Source organism: Microcaecilia unicolor, chromosome 8, assembly GCF_901765095.1.
Source record: "Microcaecilia unicolor chromosome 8, aMicUni1.1, whole genome shotgun sequence".
NCBI classification, from domain to species: domain Eukaryota; kingdom Metazoa; phylum Chordata; class Amphibia; order Gymnophiona; family Siphonopidae; genus Microcaecilia; species Microcaecilia unicolor.
The window spans coordinates 240,833,611-240,856,013 of NC_044038.1; the positions used below are offsets into that span (position 1 = coordinate 240,833,611).

Here is a 22,403-nt window from a genome sequence, read left to right on the forward strand (position 1 = left end):
AAGGGAGGATCGCTTTTTGGGCCCAAATACTCGGGCCCGTAGATTTCTTTTACACGTTCGTTTCACAATCCCACCATTCATGAAAACTGAGAGTGGGGGGAGGGGGAAAATGCAGGCAGGCAGCACACTTCAAAGTGCATCGCCCAGGGAAATCGAATACCTAAAATTCAAGATGCCACCTCTTCTGTGCTGCTGCTTCTGCTCCAAATGATTACAATCGGATTAAACACGTAGATTTCAGAGCAAAACCAGGGGATAATGAGGTATCGACCAATAACACTGCAAACCCTAACCAACAAAAACCCGCCCTATCCTCAGAAAAAAGGGGGGGGGGATACACTTAGATCTGCAACGAAACCACCCCACGTTCGTTTTTAAACCCGAAAAACATTACTGTTTTACTCTCCCAGGCGTTAAGCGTATAAAACAAGCACCCAAACGACAATAAGGACTCAGCTCCACAGCAATACAAAACCTGCCCCAAACGTATTGGGGGGTATCGGGAGGGGGAGGCGGTATGTCGTTTCCAAGGCCATTTTCTATAGTTGACTTACTACTGGACGAGACGATCTACAACGTTATAAAACGACAACAACAACAACAACAAAAAAAAGGGCTTAGGTGTCAGGATGCAGGATTTGGTACCGTTCTTTCCCTCTTTACAGGAACAAGGAGCTCTGGGACGATGCAGTCCGAGGTATTAAAGGATCCCTTCTTCCCTTCATTTTGTTTGTGGAAATATTTTTAGTGCAGGCCCAAAGACCGGCCGGCAAAACCAGTCTTCCCACCATATCCCAAAACAAACAGTCTTACGCCATAGTTACTAATCTCACCTCCCACCCCCTTCATGCACAACACATGCAGTTAGAAAAATAATAATAAAACAATAACTTACCCGCCTTTCTCCTCTCAATTATTTGTAAACATACAAAAGGAGTATCTTAAAGCACAAATTTTAGGCAAAGCCTGAGGTAGTTAGATTGAAAACAATAAAACACAAGAGGTTTTTGTTTCGTTGCTTAGAAAATATGCACCGTTAAAAAAAAAACTGCCTTTAGTTTCTCCCCCAGCCTGCAATGACCCCTCCCAGATCTGATCCGATGTCACCCGCTCGGAGATTATTTTGTTATTGCTGCTCCCAGCTGATCTCAGATCAGAATTTAGAACGCTCAAACAGCTGATTGCGGCGTCACAATGGAAAGCCCCGCCTTCCGTGACGCAATAAGCGCTAGTTACCTATCAAAGCGGAGACCGGCTCGAGCGACTGCCGGGAGGGGAAGGGAAGGTGAATTCTAGGGAGGAGAGTATGTGAGGGATCCTTAGGTTCTGGGTTTCACCCGGACCCCCGCCCCCTCCTGGGAGGAGTTCTTGGTTTGCCGGTCTGTTTGTGTCTTTCGAGAACTGGTGGTGGTTCGGGTGGGACTTGATTGGTTCTAGCTGGACATGGATTTGTGGAAAGTGTTATCCATCAGCTGTTTCCCCATCAACCCCCCCCCCCCCCCACCTTCTGGCTTTCTTTCTGCTATTAGCAGAACGGGGGTTCTGTAGGGTTTCAGAGCAGTTGTGGGAACTTTAGAGTCTTTAATTGTTTTGTTTTGATTGTGCTTTCAACTGTAGCTTGCAAACCGGGCTAACGTACAAATACACGAAGTTGTGTTAATACAAGTTTGTTGTTGGATGATTCTGTGCAGCTCGATTTAAAGAGGTGACCAAGTTCCTGGAACAAAGGTTTGTGCACAAGTATTATCTAAGAAAAGTTGGGGAAAACCTCTGGGAATGAGCAGTAAAGATTTCTCTTTGGTACTTGCTGACTGACTACTTCTTGATGCCCTTGGGCTGGATTTATAAAGTGTGCTATTGAGTTGTTGCGTGTTAGTATGCATTAATGTGTTATTAACTACAGGGCCCTTTTTATGCATTGTTATTGCAATATATTTCTTGCAAAAGGCCTTGTGAGAGCTCAACACACAGTTTCCTAACACATGTGTAAAATAACTTTTGTGCCAAATCCAGTAACCAAATTGTATGGAAATAGATTACATGCAAAAAATATATATATATGTAAACAGAGAGACTGCACTGGAAACACATGAGTTTGTGCTAGCAGGAGCTATATTTTGAATGCAAAAACAAACTTAGAGTGACATAAATGTACATGTGATAATTTATCCTATATGTTGACATTAAGATCATCTTGTGGGTCTGCATGCATCAATTCTGGTCGCTGTATCTCAAAAAAGATATAGCGGAATTAAAAAAGGTTCAAAGAAGAGTGACCAAAAAGATAAAGGGGATGGGACTCCTCCCATATGAGGAAAAGCTAGAGGTTAGGGATTTTCAGCTTGGAAAAGAAACAGCTGAGGGAGGATACAATTGAGGTCTATAAAATCCTGAGTGGGGTAGAAGTGAATCAATTTTTCACTCTTTCAAAAAGTACAAAGACCAGGGGACACTCAATGAAATTACATGGAAATACTTTTCAAACAAATAGGAGGAAATATTTTTTTCACTCAACAAATAGTTAAGCTCTGGAACGCACTGCTGGAGGATGTGATAACAGTGGGTAGCATATCTGGGTTTTTAAAAAAATTTGGAAAAGTTCCTGGAGGAAAAGTCCACAGTCTGTTATTGAGATGGACATGGGGGAAGCCACTGCTTGCCCTGGGATTGGTAGCATGAAATGTTGCTACTAATTGGGTTTCTTCCAGGTACTTGTGACCTGGATTGGTCACAGCTGGAAGCAGGATACTGGGCTAGATGGACCATTGGTCTGACCCAGTATGGCTACTCTTATGTTCTTGACATGAAACTCCCATTGATGCCATCCACAGAACAGGCTAACGCTTTGCTCCTCCTCAGAACTTTGCGCATGGTCTGCAGGTCTTTGTGCAACTCATTGCATCTGGGTTTAATAGTTAATACCCAGGGCCTTACCGAGGGTGGTGCAAGGGAGGTGGGATACCAACATTGCTCTACATCCATTTGACTCCTCTTAGTGGGTGAGGCGCAGCACCAAGGGGCGTGTTGCACAGACTGCAGTTTCAGCATGGTCCTGCTAATATCTTTATTACCCTGAGATTTAAATGAGCTGTGCAGTGGCAGTGCAAGTATTTGTGTACAGGGCCACTGAGAGGTGGGGGAAGATTCCCCAGGACTGGACTCAAAGGGGGTAGTGGCTGACCAGGGCCCACCCACTTAGGGCTCAGGCCCACCCAACAGTAGCACATATTTAGCAGTAGCTGCTGGGGAACCCATGCTCTGCCGGCTGAAGACAACCCCCTGATGGTAATGAAAACGCTATTCTCCACGATACTGGCACCTGCGCATGCTCAGTTTTCAGCGCATGCCTGCTGTGGACTACTAAGGTGGAAAGAAGCGTTTTCCCACCAGCTGAGATTTTTTTTGGTGGTGAGTGAAGGGGAGAACACTTGATGCCCACCCACTTCTTGCCTAGGCCCACCCAAAATCTGTTGTCTGGCTACGCCCCTGCAAGGGGGCCCAGTGCTGACAAGGTTTCTGGAGTCAGGCAGAAGGTTCTGCTCCCTCGGTCTATCTCTCTCCTGCTCCTGTGTGTTGGGACCAGGCTGATTGCGTTAACGTGATAAATCAGGTTCTGGCTCACAGGAGTAAGGAGCCTGACAGACCAAGGGAGGAGCAGACACAGGAAAGTAAGGGGTGGGGGTGGTTGCTGCAGTGGCAGCAGCCTGAGTGGAGGGGGGGCTTCAGCGGTGGCGGCCCAAGTGGAGGGATCGGTGGCTGCAGCCCAAGTGGGGGGGGGGGGGAGCTCTGGCTGCCTTGCCCCAGGCCCAGCTCTGTCTCTCGGTGGCCCTGTTGTGCACTGTTTGCTCATGTGCAAAGCTCCTTTTGACACTGAGCAGTTGTAGCAGTGCTGAATTTTTACACAGGAGCTGCACTAAGCTGGGTGCACAGCCTCAACCATCCTTTATGTGAAAGTAATTCTTATTAGGCATGTCCGAAATAACAAGGAAGTTAGAAAGACAATAACAATATTCAACAAATTGACCAAATGCCAGCAATAACAACCACTGAATGAAGAAGACATGACTTTTATAATCACTGTCCTCAGAAATCCCTTCACGATCCCTTGACACCTCCCACCCACCTTCCACGCTTTATTCCATCGGTCCCAGTGTGCATTAGATGGCTTTAGTAATTCTAGCCTGCAGATTAAGACATAAGACATAAACATTGCCACACTGGGACAGACCAAAGGTCCATCTAGCCCAGCACCCTGTCTTCGACAGTGGCCAATCCAGGTCACAATCACCCGGCAAGCTCCACGGAGCAAAGCATTTTGTACTGCTTGTCCCAGGAATAGTGGATTTTTCCCTACGTCCATTTAATAACATTCTATGGCCTTTTCCTTCAGGAAGCCGTCCAAACCTTTCTTAAACTCTGCTAAGCTAACCGCTGTTGCTGTCAGAAGGAGAATGCAGGACTCCATGAGCCTGACTCTACGTGGTATTTGAGGCTTCCGCTGATTGATGTGACTAGTTGAAAACCTGCATTAATTTAAGCAACTGGGGGGTAAATTCAATAAAGGGCACCAGGATGAAGCTACCGATACCAGTTCCTCTTCCTGGTGTTGCTTTGGGTCAAATATGGTTCTTACTGTCTTGCATGGATTTTGCTTGAACTGGTTGGGTTCAGCAACTGAGTTTATTAAAAGGGGACCTCTTTGAAGTTTACTTCACAGGATGCTGTGAGTCAGCTCTGGTTTCACAGCCAATGCAGCTGAAGCCTTAGTGAAAGACAATGTGGTATTGTGGAAAAAAGAACTCATCCAGGAAAAGGAATTTGAGATTTATTAGTTTCCCAAAATATCCTTATGTTTTGCCTATGGATATGCTGAAGAAATATTTCTCTTTGAAGTTCTGCAGTACCTGGGCCAATCTCCAGTCTCTACTCCGTACCTGCCTACAGGATGCCTTTGGTGATGGAAATCAGAATGAGGTTTCTGTACAGTGCTGTGTACATCTAGTAGCACTATAGAAATAAGTAGTAATAGTAGTATGGGGATCTGACCTTGGACAGTTTGGGGGGATTCCGTCAATGCATTGTTGCCAACATTAGGGACAGTTCATAGAAATTCTAAGTCACAGGATCACTTGCAGTATATCAAGCTTGAACATAAATTTATCTGTATTACTTTGCTGAATAAATTTGCTTTTTATATACTTGGAACCGGTGTTCAGGTGTGCTTTATCTTCTAGACTAAACTGGGTGTTATTTACATACATGGTGTGTGTCACTGTTTCTTTCACAATGGGAATAAGTTTATAATAATTAACATCCCCTTTCCTAATAGTTGGCTCTGGAGGTAGCTCTGTCCATGTTAGGAAAATATTTAGTTGTAAAGTGTTTGGTGTCATTGTAGACAGTATGCTGAAATCTTCTGCCCAGTGTGTGGCGACGGCCAAAAAAGCAAAGAGGATGCTAGAAATTATTAGGAAAGGGATGCAAAATAAGACCAAGAATAAATAATGCCTCTGTATCATTCCATAGTGCGACCTCACCTTCAGTATTGTACATAGGAGTGGAGGAGTGGCCTAGTGGTTAGGGTGGTGGACTTTGGTCCTGGGGAACTGAGTTCAATTCCCACTTCAGGCACAGGCAGCTCCTTGTGACTCTGGGCAAGTCACTTAACCCTCCATTGCCCCATGTAAGCCGCATTGAGCCTGCCATGAGTGGGAAAGCGCAGGGTACAAATGTAACAAAAATAAAATAGATACTATTGGAGATTCCACATGGAATGTTGCTACTATTGGAGATTCCACATGGAATGTTGCTATTCCACTAGCAACATTCCATGTAGAAGGCTGCGCAGGCTTCTGTTTCTGTGAGTCTGACGTCCTGCACGTATGTCAGACTCACAGAAGCAGAAGCCTGCGCGGCCACATTGGTGATCTGCAAGGGCCGACTTCTACATGGAATGTTGCTAGTGGAATAGCAACATTCCATGTAGAATCTCAAATAGTAGCAACAGTGGAGGAGTGGCCTAGTGGTTAGGGTGGTGGACTTTGGTCCTGGGGAACTGAGTTCAATTCCCACTTCAGGCACAGGCAGCTCCTTGTGACTCTGGGCAAGTCACTTAACCCTCCATTGCCCCATGTAAGCCGCATTGAGCCTGCCATGAGTGGGAAAGCACAGGGTACAAATGTAACAAAAATAAGTGTTCCCATACTGGGAAAGACCAAAAAGGTCCATCGAGCCCAGCATCCTGTTTCCAACAGTGGCCAATCCAGGTCACAGATACCCGGTAAGATCCCAAAAATGTACAAAACATTATATACTGCTTATCCCAGAAATAGTGGATTTTCCCCAAGTCCATTTAATAACGGTCTATGGACTTTTCCTTTAAGAAGCTGTCCAAACCTTTTTTTTTAAACTCCACTAAGCTGACCGCCTTTGTGTTCAATTCTAGTTGCCATATCTCAAAAAAGATATAGCGGAATTAGAAAAGAGCAACCAAAATGATAGAGGGGATGGAACTGCTCCTGTATGAGGAAAGACTCAAGAGGTTAGGACTTTTCAGCTTGGAAAGAGATGACTGAGGGGGAATATGATTGTGGTCCACAAAAGCCTGAGTTGTGTGGTGCGGGTGGAGATGAACTGATTTTTCACTCATTCAAAAAGTACAAAATCCAGGGGACACTCAATGAAATTGCATGGGACTATTTTTAAAACACATAGGAGGAAATATTTTTTTCACTGAAAGAATAGTTAAGCTCTGGAACTCGTTGCTGGAGGATGCGGTAATGGCGGTTAACGTATCTGGGTTAAAAAAAGGTTTCGATAAGTTCCTGGAGGAAAAGTCGATAGTCTGTTATTGAGGTGGACATAGGGAAAGCCCATGCTTGCCCCTGGATTGGTAGCATGGAATGATGCTACTAATTGGGTTTCTGCCAGGTTCTTGTGACCTGGATTGACCACTGCTGGAAGCAGGATATTGGGCTAGATGGACCATTGGTCTGACCCAGAATGGCTATTCTTATGTTCTTATGTACTTGCCTTTAAAGAAAGAGTGGACAGTCTAAGAAAACCACTTGCTCAAATAGGAAATGGGGAAAGAGAGACCTAGCCCATAACAAAATGATCTCATCTCTAGCAGCTGTTTCTCCAAAGAGCTGCAATAATAAGATTATGATGATCCTGTATAAAGGTGCTTTTCAGAGCATCAGACCTACTGAGCAGCTGTAAAAACGCTCAGTAAGTTCTGACCTCTGTGGAATTTTAACAGAGCCAAACTGGCCGGTTTCCCTGCAAGCTGCCAAGGGAAAAAATGTCTTATCCAACTGCAGTGTGTAAAAATAAATCTTAGGTAGTCACGGCAATCAAACCCTCCACTGTCACAGGACCTAAGGACGTCAAGTACAACATCTGGGCTTCTTTCACCTGTATGTCTTCTGCCAGCAACATCCTCTGCTGTCTACACAGAACAAATAAGTCCATCCTAAATGGACAGAAATCTGACATTAGTAACGGAAAGATTCGGAATCCAGTTGGAGACCATTGCAACCTTTCAGGACGCAGTAAACTTGTGTTAGGACTCTGCACTGTCACTTAGGGTCAAATTGTCAAAAGGTGGCCAAGCGTTCAGTGCCAGAATGATGCACATTAAGTGCAAATTCTGTAACATCAGGATACTAACTTTAGGCATGAGCACTGAGGCTAGCTGAATGGCTGATGTAAATGCTTGCATCTACCTGAAGGCAGTTAGACCCCTAAATGTTAGTGTTCTAGAACCCTGACATGCCCCTGAGCTGCCTATGCCCCTCCCATGTCCTCGCCCCCCCCCCCCCCCCCTTGAAGTTGCGTGCTCTGGAATTTGAGTGTGTAACTTATAGAATAGTGACTTAGGGCAGTTATGCGTGTAACTGCTAATTGGCTGCTAATGAGTGAATTTAGTTACATGTGCAACTGATCTTATTCCTTAACTTGTGTGTGCAAATTTGGGTACTAGCCAGAAATTTAAACATGCAAGCTTGTAGAAGGAGGGGGCCTGTGCACTGCTTGCTAACGTAAGCCTAACACAACATTTTAGCTCCTCAATGCAAATTACCACTGTGTTAAAAAAAAACCAACATACACCACTGTGCTAATATGCAGCTATTTGCAATATTGAAAAGTAAAATGTCTCCTTTTCTGTCAATGCGTCAGCAGTAATCGATTCACCCACTGATAGGCAAAATGTCAATAAAAATCATGCGGCCTCCCAACACCCTCTTCCCGATAAATTCCCTGGTGATCTAGTAGACCACAACCCTCCCCCCTATGTACTTTTAAGTGGGAATCACATAAACTACATTCTTAGAATCGCATGTAGTATATGAATGAGTTGGTATACATCTTTGACTTCTGGGATCTATCCATTCGGGCCCCTCAATTGAAAACTGGCACCTGCCATGTTTCAAATGTCCAAGCTCCTCCTAATAATTCAGCCTTTTCTGTGTCAACAATTCTCAAATGGTTTTACTATGACGAAAAACGCAAACCAGGCTTTTTGTAAACCGTGTATGAACTTGTAGGACTCACCAATGTTCATCATAGAAAAGAGGTTTATAAGTATCTGAGCACATATGATCCGGATGTAAAGACTAGTTATATCACAAATTATAATATATCTATGCGGTTTTCATATAACTTATCTACTTCTCAGCATTGTCGTTTCTTTCTCTACAACATTAGCAAAATCTGTCCCTTCATCTCTGAGCACTCTACCAGAACCCTTATTCACACTCTTATCACCTCTCGGCTTGATTATTGCAACCTACTACTCACCGGCCTCCCTCTTAGCCATCTCTCTCCTCTTCAATCAGTCCAAAACTCTGCTGCATGACTCAGTTTCCGCCAAAGTCGCTATGCACATATTAGCCCTCTCCTTAAGTCTACTACTACTACTATTTAGCATTTCTATAGCGCTACAAGGCGTACGCAGCGCTGTACAAACATAGAAGAAAGACAGTCCCTGCTCAAAGAGCTTACAATCTAATAAACAAAAAAATAAAGTAAGCAAATCAAATCAATTAATGTGTACAGGAAGGAGGAGAGGAGGGTAGGTGGAGGCGAGTGGTTACAAGTGGTTACGAGTCAAAAGCAATGTTAAAGAGGTGGGCTTTCAGTCTAGATTTAAAGGTGGCCAAGGATGGGGCAAGACGTAGGGGCTCAGGAAGTTTATTCCAGGCGTAGGGTGCAGCGAGACAGAAGGCGCGAAGTCTGGAGTTGGCAGTAGTGGAGAAGGGAACAGATAAGAAGGATTTATTCATGGAGCGGAGTGCACGGGAAGGAGTGTAGGGAAGGACGAGTGTGAAGAGATACTGGGGAGCAGCAGAGTGAGTACATTTATAGGTTAGTAGAAGAAGTTTGAACAGGATGCGAAAACGGATAGGGAGCCAGTGAAGCGACTTGAGGAGAGGGGTAGTATGAGTAAAGCGACCCTGGCGGAAGACGAGACGGGCAGCAGAGTTTTGAACCGATTAGAGAGGGGAGAGGTGACTAAGTGGGAGGCCAGCAAGAAGCAGATTGCAGTAGTCTAAACGAGAGGTGACAAGGGTGTGGATGAGGGTTTTGGTAGAGTGCTCGGAAAGAAAGGGGCGGATTTTACGGATGTTGTAAAGAAAGAAACGACAGGTGTTGGTGATCTGCTGGATATGAGCAGAGAAGGAGAGAGAAGAGTCAAAGATGACCCCAAGGTTTCGAGCTGAGGAGACAGGGAGAATGAGAGAGCCATCAACAGAAATAGAAAACGAGGGGAGTGGGGAGGTGGGTTTGGGGGGAAAATGAGAAGCTCGGTTTTGGTCATGTTTAATTTCAGGTGGCGTTGAGACATCCAGACAGCAATGTCAGACAAGCACGCTGAAACTTTGGTTTGGATGCAAGGTGAGATATCAGGGGTAGAAAGGTAGATTTGGGAGTCATCAGCATAGAGATGGTAGGAAAAGCCCTCTCCTTAAGTCACTTCACTGACTCCCTATCCGTTTCCGTATTCTATTCAAACTTCTCCTATTGACCTATAAGTGCATTCGCTCTGCTGTTCCCCAGTACCTCTCCACTCTTGTCTCCCCCTACGTTCCCCCTCGAGTTCTCCGTTCTGTAGATAAATCTCTCTTATCCGTCCCTTTCTCCTCTACTGCTAATTCAAGACTCCGTTCCTTTTGTCTCGCTGCACCTCATGCCTGGAATAGACTTCCCGAGTCTGTACGTCTAGCCCCGCCTTTATTCGTTTTCAAGTCCAAACTCAAATCCCACCTCTTTACCACTGCTTTTGACTCCTAACTCACTTACCCTGTCCTTTTTCCTCACCTCTTTATTCCCTTACCCTTAATTGTTCTGTTCGTTTACCTGTCTTATCTAGATTGTAAGCTCTTTGAGCAGGGACTATCTTTTGTGTATGGTGTACAGCGCTGCGTATGCCTTGTAGCGCTATAGAAATGATAAGTAGTAGTAGCATTAACAACTTAGCTCCATCAAAGGGATTTTTTGGAGGCATTAGGGTGATTGAAAGAGTCACCTCTGGAGTTGGGGTGGGTGTGGAATCATCTTTGGGGTAAAGGGTCATGGCTTTGATATATCTCCTTTCTGTGGTACCACTAAAGCAATTTACAATGGGGCATCAGAGGGTTACGTGACGTGCACAGTGTCACAAGGACCTGCAGTGGTAATTGAATCCAGTTCGAATCGCAGCTCACTGCAGTAACTATTAGGCTACTCCACTCCAAAGGGCAGGAGGCAGTGGGTTGGATCCAGAGGGAGTGGTGATCTGAGATGAAGTGTGGAACTTCCTCAGATCACCAAAGCCAAGTTGCAGGTTCTTTACACCTGCTGTGACTTGGTGGAAAAAGCCCTGGCACTGTGCTCAGGCTTTCATTGTTCAGCATTCTTCTCTGCATTGGTGCAGAATGGTAAATTATTACCATTTTAAAACAATGTACTGAGCCTCAAGGCTTTGCACAGGATTAACCTGTGTGGAAAAAACCCTTTCTGCAAAATTGTGGGATAAAACTGCATGAACACAATTTACAGCATCGGCCTCTCTGTCTGACCTTAAGGTTGCTGTACTCTACAAAGAAGCTTCAAACTGCAGAATTGGAACATGTCAGAAAGGTTAAACCATCACGCTAACCCTGAATAGGGCCAAAGAGGATTCATGGCTCATTACAGGTGTGAATGGATGTAAGTATTCTGGGGCCTTCCTGTTTCTTTCTGTCACTCACCACCTTGTCAGCTCTGCTCTCCTTCTTTCCGCACCCTGCCCTGCACTTTTCGTAGTCTTTTCTAGCCTCTGTGTCCTCCTGTACTTCATCATGTATATTTACCCACCTTCTGACTGACATTTCATGCATTGCTGAAGCAGATTCTGGTCCTTGAAGGCTCATGTCTGAATACACTGGTTACTCTTTAAGGTGACACCTGCCTGTGTGATTTTTTATATATATATATGTTCATTGTACAGCAGTGTCTTCAAAATGCAAAACCCTTCTGCAATCAATGAGCTTTGAGGGCCAAAAACAAAAAAAACCTCCCTTCACAAATCTCTTGAAATGAGAAGGGGCTCAGTTGGGTGCTCCATCTTTTTTTTTTCCTTTACTGTTCTGGAACTGGCCTACAGCTACACAACGGGGTTATTTGCCGACCTCTGTTGCCACATAGACAGAGCATCAGGAAACCAGGAGAAGGTTGTACTTGATAGACTTGTAGGTCTCCTCTCAAGCACACCAACTAGGCAAATGTCTCTTCTGGTATTTTTCCTCCAACTTTCTCAGTAGCCTTCATCATTTCCAAGGCGATTGTTCTCCATCCCATCTGTCTTTTTTGACTGTAACTCACAAATGTGGTTATTTGGTGCATGCGAGAACTGAAATTGGCCCTTGGAGATTTTGAAATAATTCCTACATCTCAGTACCTGTGGAAGGTACCGTATTACATTTAAAATCTGTTCACTTACACACAAGATCATCTATGGTGAAGCCCCTGAGTACATGCTTACTCTAATCGATCTGCCCTCCAGAAATGCCCAGAGCTCTGCAAGGACTTACCTCCAACTACATTACCCCACCTATAGGCATGTGAAATACAAGACTCTTTATGCTTCGCCGTTCCCCTTCATCAGCACACAATCCTGGAACGTCCTGCCACGACAGCTTAAGGAGCTTGCCGACCATCAGCAGTTCAAGAAGTCCCTGAAGACCTTCTTATTCACCAAGGCTTATTCCCCTGGCTCATCCTCTGTTTAACCTCTACCACTTGTTGGCTTTTCACCCGTCATTTCCCCGTGTCATCCCGTGTACCTTCCCCTCCTGTCACATTCTGTTTCTGTGCCATCTCTATATTGAATCGTATACTCTTGATTTATGTAAGCCACATTGCGCCTGCTTATGTGGGAAAGTGTGGGGTAGAAATGCACCTAAATAAATAAATGAGGATCTGTTTAGATCACAAGGCTCTGCTTCCGTAGATGGTTACTCATTCTGTTTATGGAGTAGCACTAATCCCACCCGTTATACATCAGGGGGTAGTTAGATAAGGAACCTCTTAGTATTGAGCAGCTGGAAGACATGTAAATGGAGGTACTTCAGTCATTTACATATGTAATGACCACATATGTACACGAATGACCTCTTACAAAATACTAACCAGCGGAAAAGTACATGTTGTAATTGATGGCATGTACCTTGCTGGTGGGTGTACACATGGAAAGAGTTTGGGCAGAGCACAGGCTGGGGGGGAGGGGAATTCATAGGCATACGTGTAAATAACAGAATTCTATCATTTGTTTGTGCTAAGACGTAAGTGTTGGCCTTTAGACAAGCAATAGGTTGGTATAAGTGATCACATTTCTATGCTTAAAATAAATGCCATAACCAGCTCCTATGCTGGGCATCCTGTTATATATATATATATATATATATATATTTATTTATTTATTGCATTTGTATCCCACATTTTCCCACCTCTTTGCAGGTTCAATGTGGCTTACAATACATCGTGATAAGTGGAAATACAGTTAGAAAATAGACATTTAGTGTTACAGAAGGATCTTGGGCAACATGATAATGATAAAACATTTCTACATTTCTTTGAAGGGGGTGAATAAACTTGTAGATAAAGGTAAGCTGGTCAATATTGTGCATCTGGATTATCAAGAAGGCATTTGACAAAATACCTCATGAATGACTCCTGAGGAAATTGGAGGTAATGTCTTGTTATGGATTAAGAACTGGTTAAAAGATAGAAAACAGAAAGTAGGGTTAAATGGTCAGTATTATTAATGGAGAAGGGTAGATAGTGTGGTTTCCCAGGGGTCTGTGCAGGGACCACTGCTTTTTAACATATAAATGTTTTAGAGATGGGAATAACTAGTGAGGTAATTAAATTTGCAGATGACACAAACCAGCTCATAATCGAAAGTGATTGCCGGCCATTTCCCAACACAAATCGGGAGATGGCCGGCGATCTCGGAAAAGTGGTGAAATCTGTATAATCGAAAGCTGCTTTTTTTGACAGCATCGCCGCTTTCCCGTCGCCTCACCGGCGAAAGTTCAAAGGGGCGTGTCGGCAGCAAAGCGAAGGCGGGACATGGGCAGGTACGGGCATGGCTACCAGATAGCCGGCTTTCGCCGATAAAGGAAAAAAAACGAAGTTAAGCAGTATTTCACCAGGTTTACTTGGTCCTTTTATTTTCACGACCAAGCCTCAAAAAGGTGTCCAAACTGACCACATGACCACCGGAAGGAAGCGAAGATGACCTCCCTGTACTCCCCCAGTGGTCACTAACCCCCTCCCACCAAAAAAACCCCACTTTAAACACTTTGTTTTCCAGCCTGTATGCCAGCCTCAAATGCCGTACCCACCTCCATGACAGCAGAATGTGTTCTGTCCTCCGACAGCCTTTTCCTGCTTGTGATGTGGCTCTGGGGTGAGTGTGACACCTTTTCTGTTATTTGCACTGCAGAGTCACATCAGCAATGCATTGTGGTGGGTGTAGGTATTGGTAGTTGGTAGACTCTACTCCCCTGGTGCTTTCCCCCTGCTTACTGGGTCAGAGTGTGCCCTGTTTTGTTTCCTGTTGTAGTCCATGCGGTAGTGGCCATTTTTGTAAGCCAGTTTTAGTTCCCTTTCCCGTGTTAGAGAACGTAGTTCTTACCTTGAATGGTGCTGAAAGAGGGCATTGTACACCATTATGCCAGCTCTGACCTACTGCTAATCTTAGTACCAGGGGACTCTTTGCCAGTGGGGCACAACCTCTGATCTGCAGTTAACTGTGAGTAAACGTGGTTATTTCAAGAAAGGACTTTTTCAGAGAGATTAGTCTTCAGGTGTGAACTGGTGTGCCAAAGTTATACAGCAGCCATAAGTCCTAGAGGCTGTATGCAGGTCCCTGGAGCAGTTTTAGTGGGTGCAGTACATTTGTGGGTAGGGGGTTGGGGGGGGTTGGGGGCTCAGCTCCAAAACTAAGGGAGCTATGCACGTGGGAGCTTTTCTGAAGTCCACCGCAGTGATCCCTAGGGAGATCGGTTGGTGTCCTGGCATGTCAGGGGGGCCAGTGCACTAAAAATGCTGGCTCCTCCCATGGCCAAATGCCTTGAATTTGGTCGGGGTTTGAGATGGCCGACATAACTTTCCATTATCGCTAAAAAACGAAGCCGGCCATCTCAAACCCCGGCCAAATCCAAGGCATTTGGCTGGCCGGAACCATATTATCAAAACAAAAGATGGCCGGCCATCTTTTTTGAAAATACAGGTCTGGACAGCTGTTTGCAGCGCCGCCAAAATACATCGCCGGCGCCGTTCGATTATTCCCCTCAAAGTTATTCAAAGTTGTTAAATCGGAAGAGGATTGTGAAAAATTGCAAAACGACCTCACGAGACTGGAAGACTGGCCATCCCAAAGGCAGAAATGTGAGCAAGTGCAAAGTGATGCGTGTGGGAATGAGGAACCCAAACTATAGCTACGCGAAGCAAGGTTCCACATTAGGAGTCACCGCCTAGAAAAAAGATCTAGGTCTCATCATTGACGATACATTGATACCCTCTGCTCAGTGTGCAGCAGTGGCTAAGAAAGCAAATAGAATGCTGGGTATTATTAGGAAAGGAATGGAAAACAAAAATGAGGATGTTATAATGCCTTTGTATCACTGCATGGTGCGACTGCACCTCGAACCCTATGTGGAATTCTGGTCACTGCATCTCAAAAAAGATACAGCAGAATTAGAAAAGGTATAGAGAAGAGCAAGCGATGCAAACGATAAAGGGATTTGACACATTGCATTTCTGTGGTTATAATCAAAACAATCTCCATATTATATACAGGTACTTATTTTGGACCTGGGGCAACAGTGGATTAAGTGACTTGCTCAGAGTGACAAGGCGTTGAACACGGTTCCCCTGTTAATCAGGATCCTGCACTAACCATTAGGCTACTCCTTCACTCCAAGGGGATGAGATGACTCCCCTATGAGGAAAGGCTAAAGCATTTAGGGCCCTTCAGCTTGGAGATATGATAGAAGCCTGTAAGATACCGAGTGGAGTCCAAAAATACTAGGACTAGGGGGCATGCAATGAAGCTACTAAGTAGTAAATTTAAAACAGCCAGAGAAAATATTTCTTCACTGTATGTGTAATTAAACTCTGGAATTCATTGCCAGAGAATGTGGTAGAACCAACTTAGCAGGGTTTAGAAAAGGTGTGGATAATTTCCTAAAAGAAAAGTCCATAAGCCATTATTAAGATGGTCTTGGGGAAAATCCTTTGCTTATTTCTAGGATAAGCACCATAAAATCTGTTGTACTGTTTTGGGATCTTGCCAGGTACTTGTAACCTGGATTGGCCACTGCTGGAAACAGGATACTGGGTTTGATGGACCTTTGATCTGTCCCAGTATGGCAACGCTTATGTTCTTATGGTTTTGTCCCAATTGCATCTTACGGGCTTCTAGTCCAGTCTTTTTCATAGAGATGGTGGGATGAATATTCAAAGCAATTTAACTGAAGAAGAAAGGTTTCTTCCCCTGGTTAAATTACCTGTGCGGGGGCTATTCAGTGGAACTTAGCTGGATAGTGCTACTGAATATTCCTCTCTAACCCCCTAAGCTGAAACCAGTTATGTTGTGGGTAGAGTTAGCACTTTTTACTTTTTGTTACATTTGTACCCCGCTCTTTCCCACTCATGGCAGGCTCAATGCGCTTACAAGGGGCAATGGAGGGTTAAGTGACTTGCCCAGAGTCAAAAGGAGCTGCCTGTGCCTGAAGTGGGAATCAAACTCAGTTCCTCAGGACCAAAGTCCACCACCCTAACCACTAGGCCACTCCTCCACTGTGGCTACTATTTGACATTCTACATGGAATGTTGCTATTCCACTAGCAACATTCCATGTAGAAGTCGGCCCTTGCAGATCACCAATGTGGCTGCACAGGCTTCTGCTTCTGTGAGTCTACGTGCAGGACGTCAGACTCACAGAAACAGAAGCCTGCGCAGCCTTCTACTACTACTACTACTACTACTTAACATTTCTAGAGCGCTACTAGGGTTACGCAGCGCTGTACAATTTAACAAAGAGAGACAGTCCCTGCTCAAAGAGCTTACAATCTAATAGACAAGTGAACGGTCGGTCCGATCGGGGCAGTCAAATTGGGGCAGTCTGGATTCACTGAACGGTAAGGGTTAGGTGCCGAACGCAGCATTGAAGAGGTGGGCTTTAAGCAAAGACTTGAAGATGGGCAGGGAGGGGGCTTGGCGTAAGGGTTCAGGAAGGTTGTTCCAAGCATAGGGTGAGGCGAGGCAGAATGAGCGGAGCCTGGAGTTGGCGGTGGTGGAGAAGGGTACTGAGAGGAGGGATTTCTCCTGTGAACGGAGGTTACGGGCGGGAACGTAAGGGGAGATGAGGGTAGAGAGGTAGTGAGGGGCAGCAGACTGAGTGCATTTGTAGGTAAGAAGGAGAAGCTTGAATTGAATGCGGTATCTGATCGGAAGCCAGTGAAGTGACCTGAGGAGAGGGGTGATATGAGTATATCGGTTCTGGCGGAATATGAGACGTGCAGCAGAGTTCTGAACAGACTGAAGGGGGGATAGATGGCTAAGTGGGAGGCCGGTGAGGAGTAAGTTGCAGTAGTCCAGGCGAGAGGTAATGAGAGCGTGGACGAGAGTTCGGGTGGTGTGTTCAGAGAGGAAAGGGCGAATTTTGCTGATGTTAAAGAGGAAGAAGCGACAGGTCTTGGCTATCTGCTGGATATGCGCAGAGAAGGAAAGAGAGGAGTCAAAGATGACTCCGAGGTTGCGGGCAGATGAGACGGGGAGGATGAGGGTGTTATCAACTGAGATAGAAAGTGGAGGAAGAGGAGAAGTGGGTTTTGGTGGAAAGACGATAAGCTCGGTCTTGGACATGTTCAGTTTCAGGTGGCGGTTGGAATGATGCTAGTGGAATAGCAACATACCATGTAGAATCTCCAATAGTATCTATTTTATTTTTGTTACATTTGTACCCTGCGCTTTCCCACTCATGGCAGGCTCAATGCGGCTTACATGGGGCAATGGAGGGTTAAGTGACTTGCCCAGAGTCACAAGGAGCTGCCTGTGCCTGAAGTGGGAATCAAACTCAGTTCCTCAGGACCAAAGTCCACCACCCTAACCACTAGGCCACTCCTCCACTTTTGCAATCAAGTCCTCATATTCAGCTGTTAACCAAGGGCTCTTTTTACAAAGCTGGCGTAGCAACAACGATGAAGCCCATTCAGTTCCTATGGGCTTCATCACATTTGCCGTGGTCACTGGGTTGGCTTTGTAAAAGGAGCCCCCAAACAAGGTAACTGGACAAATCAGACTGCAGACAACACAGTCCCAACTTTGTCTGGTTTCACATATCTGATTAAGGGCTGAATGTTGAATTCCTCTCTCCGCTTCCAGCCGAATATTTACCTCGACAAGTACAAGTCCATAGATGCAATGGGATTAAAAAAAAACGGTGGTTCAGCCTGCCCCTTCCAATATGGGACCATCGTTGGGCAACCTTATACTCCCTTCCCAACTCAGTGTAGAAATCACAATGATAGCCCTTGACCAGGGTCACTCAGACCATGGATCCCACCTTACACGGACCCGTTGTGCGATAACTAGGATTTCCTTCCCCGAACACTGCCCCTCTCCCCTTCATTTCCAGTTCTTACTGGCCAAGGAAGCCCAAGACCAGCCTGTTCTTCATGGTAATGTGCAGCACTTATCATTTAGGCCATCAGGCTAGCCTCTCGCTTTTTCTTCATCCATTAACCATGTAGACTGTCGCCCTTCCCATGCTCTACAGTTCTGTTAATTTCTGCATAAGCTATTTTTTTATAGTGAATAATGGTGTCATATAACTTATACCTGGTACCGTATGTGTTTACAAACCAGATCTTTTTAGACTTCCTCGCCATTTTGCAGAGAACATAGATATACTTCTTTGTATTGCACATAATTATCATTGGACTTTACATAGTAGATGACGACAGAAAAAGACCTGCACGGTCCATCCAGTCTACCCAAGAAGATAAATTCATTTGTGCTACTTTTTTATTTGTACTGTCCTCTTCAGTGCACAGACCGTATAAGTCTGTCCAGCCCTATCCCCGCCTCCCAACCACCAACCCCGCCTCCCACCACCAGCTCTGGCACAGACGTGTAAGTCTGCCCAGCACTATCCCCACCTCCCAACCACCAGCCCCGCCTCCCAACCACCAACCCCGCCTCCCACCACCAGCTCTGGCACAGACCGTGTAAGTCTGCCCAGCACTATCCCCGCCTCCCAACCACCAGCCCCGCCTCCCAACTACCAGTCCCGCCTCCCACCACCGGCTCTGGCACAGACCGTATAAGTCTGCCCAGCACTATCCCTGCTTCTCACCACCGGCTCTGGCACAGACCGTATAAGTCTGCCCAGCACTATCCCCGCCACCCAACCACCAGCCCCAGCACAGACCGTATAAGTCTGCCCAGCACTAGCCCCGCCTCCCAACTACCAGTCCCGCCTCCCACCACCGGCTCTGGCACAGACCGTATAAGTCTGCCCAGCACTAGCCCCGCCTCCCAACTACCAGTCCCGCCTCCCACCACCGGCTCTGGCACAGACCGTATAAGTCTGCCCAGCACTATCCCTGCCTCCCAACTACCAGTCCCGCCTCCCACCACCGGCTCTGGCACAGACCGTATAAGTCTGCCCAGCACTATCCCTACCTCCCACCACCGGCTCTGGCATAGACTGTATAAGTCTGCCCAGCACTATCCCTGCCTCCCAACTACCAGTCCCGCCTCCCACCACCGGCTCTGGCACAGACCGTATAAGTCTGCCTAGCACTAGTCCTGCCTCCCAACCACCAGCTCTGCCACCCATTCTTTAGATCTTTAGATCTGCATATGTCCCACAACAGGAAGCTTCTGTAGGTGAGTCAAACCCTTACAGCCACATTAATTACAGTCTATTTAAATATGCATATTACTTCCTTAAGAATGATATTTGTTTTGACCGACACATCATCTTATCATTTTCATTCGTTCAGCATCGAATTTCTAACTGCTACCTCAACCAAATCTATTGCAATTCCTATGCAGGAGAGGAGAGAAGGGATGTTTGTTGTTACTGTGATATTATGTTTGTTCAGTTTTACTATTCCGCATAAGCCATACGCGATGGATCAAGGCAGTGCACAATTCAGTTGGAAAAAAAAAACAGGATAGGAAGACTCATCCAAGAGAAAGATAGATAACTACATTCCAGAGAGTATTATCCAATGGCAGCTAGGTTTACCAAGAAGTAAAAGAGATTTACACCACATCTCCAGGACACTGCTGGAGTCAGAGATATACTGCTAAGCTCTAGCCATGTCTACAATTTCTACACAGTAAAGGCGTGTTCTTTCACATCACCCACAGCTTTATTATTGTATTTTAGCTTAGTGGTTAGAACGACAGGTAGAGAAAAGAGAAGGTCAGGGTTCAAATGCCATTTTCTTTTTTGATACGTTTGTACCCCGCGCTTTCCCACTCATGGCAGGCTCTATGTGGTGGGCAATGGAGGGTTAATTGACTTGCCCAGAGTCACAAGGAGCTGCCTGTGCCGGGAATCGCACTCAGTTCCTCAGGACCAAAGTCCACCACCCTAACCACTAGGCCACTCCTCCACTCCGCAGATGCCCCTTGTAACCTCAGGCAAGTCAGTTAGGGGCCCTTTTACTGAGCTGATCTAAGAAATGGGCTTGGTGCATGCTTATGTTGGCCTTTTCCCACGCAATAAGCCCATTTCTAGCACGGCCATCAAAAAGAACTTTTTTTTTCCTATTTGTTTTATTTCTGGCCGTGTGCTAATGTTAGCGTTGGCATGCGGCCATTTTAAAAAATGACCACAGGTGATCTTACTGGCTTTTATTTAGGAGGCATTAAGGGCCCCCATGTTATGGACACACTTAACCAGCACATCCGTGCTCATCCTCTGCCCCTGACACCCCCCCTCCAAAAACAGTTGCGCACTTAGCATGCGCAGATGGCAAAACTAACGCAGAATGCTGTGTAAGGCCATTTACTACTACTACTACTATTTAGCATTTCTATAGTGCTACAAGGCGTACGCAGCGCTGCACAAACATAGAAGAAAGACAGTCCCTGATCAAAGAGCTATGTAATAAAAGTGAGCCAAGTATAGGACAATCAAGCCATTGTGACATCACTGATGAGGTTGGCTCTTATTGGTGGCCTGAGGCATTATGACATCACAATATTAGCTCTGCTTACAAGAGACTACTACTACTACTATTTAGCATTTCTATAGCGCTACAAGGCGTACGCAGCGCTGCACAAACATAGAAGAAAGACAGTCCCTGCTCAAAGAGCTTACAATCTAATAGACAAAAAATAAAGTAAGCAAATCAAATCAATTAATGTGAACGGGAAGGAAGAGAGGAGGGTAGGTGGAGGCGAGTGGTTACAAGTGGTTACGAGTCAAAAGCAATGTTAAAGAGGTGGGCTTTCAGTCTAGATTTAAAGGTGGCCAAGGATGGGGCAAGACGTAGGGGCTCAGGAAGTTTATTCCAGGCGTAGGGTGCAGCGAGACAGAAGGTGCGAAGAATTTAACCATTTATACTCACGAACAGCACGAGACCAAGTCAGGCTTTAAGCATTTCATTTCTTGCAAGAGAGACAAATTTGGCATACGTTCATGAAGTTGACTGATCTACACAAATCCTACTGTTCTCACATATCTTTCTTACACCATTAGATCAATTCATAGAAACTAATTCATTATCCTGCTTGTCCAATTATCTATTCCCTTACATGGTCTATCTGCTCAGTTTCTCCATGCCTTACCTCATTCTGCACCTGGGTCATTATTTTTTAAACGCCTTTTGAATGAACTTCATGACCCATACGATTAACACATTCTTGTACTATATTTCGGATAACATGTGTTATAGCCAGCCAAAAGCAAGCCTAAGACGAACTACAGTGCTTCTTGTCTGGAAGGTGTATATGTAAAAATGATTAACCCATTCATTTCCCTAACAGCCATTTTTGCTGCCATAGACATGTTAGCTTAGTAAAAGGAGAAAAAAAAGGAAGTACAAACCCTCACGGATCCGTGAGATATGAAACAAAAAGTGAGGAGAACGAATGAGGATACCAAAAAATATATTTATTCATATAAAAAATATAATGAAAGATGACGACCCGACACGGCCGTGTATCGGCCCAAAGGTTCCCCTGGTTCCAGGCAGCCTCAGAACGTTGGAGATTGCAAAAAGACCCCTGAGGCAGGCCTTTGGGCCGAAACACGGCCGTGTCGGGTCGTCATCTTTCATTATATTTTTTATATGAATAAATATATTTTTTGGTATCCTCATTCGTTCTCCTCACTTTTTGTTTCATAGCTTAGTAAAAGGGCCTGTTAACCCTCTGCTGTCTCAGGTACAGAACTGTAGATTATAAGGCCTGATGGGGCCTTGCTTTGAACTCAGATTTCGAAAGATGAGAAAACAAATCTAAAATCCAGATTCAAAGTGGTTTGTTGCCCAGGAGGGTAATTAAGAGACTTGTTATCCTGCCTGTGCATTATAATCCTTTGTTTGTTTCCTCTTGCCTGCACCCTACACTGTAGTTCGGAGACTTCCTTACCACAGGTGCAGTCTTATCACACCAAATACCTTTTCAAAATAATAGTTCTGTAATGGGTTCTGTAGGGGTCTGATTTTTGCCGTCTGCATGGAATGTTTTTATGTAACGATGCCGTGAAGAGTCATTTCCTGTTTATCTGTCCTGCTCCAGGCTAGTAGTCTTCTGTGACCCATTGACCAAGTACAGAGAAATAAATGTAAAATAAAAAAAAATGATGGACTATAAACATTTCTTGACGTGCTTTTGGGAGCTGG

The 22,403-nt window shown here is 45.2% G+C and overlaps 1 protein-coding gene across 5 annotated transcripts in view; it reads right to left on the reverse strand.

Moving 5' to 3' along the window:
* The window catches only part of TP53INP2 (tumor protein p53 inducible nuclear protein 2), a 60,372-nt gene extending 59,211 nt beyond the window's left edge, over positions 1 to 1,161 (reverse strand). For 3 of the 5 annotated variants that reach the window (XM_030212729.1, XM_030212728.1, XM_030212727.1), the window contains exon 1: positions 896 to 1,161. The gene's annotated coding sequence lies outside the window, so the exon portion shown is untranslated. The remainder of the gene's footprint in view (positions 1 to 895) is intronic. The other 2 variants (XM_030212731.1, XM_030212730.1) reach the window with 1 other exon arrangement.
* Between the last annotated feature and the right edge of the window lie 21,242 nt (positions 1,162 to 22,403).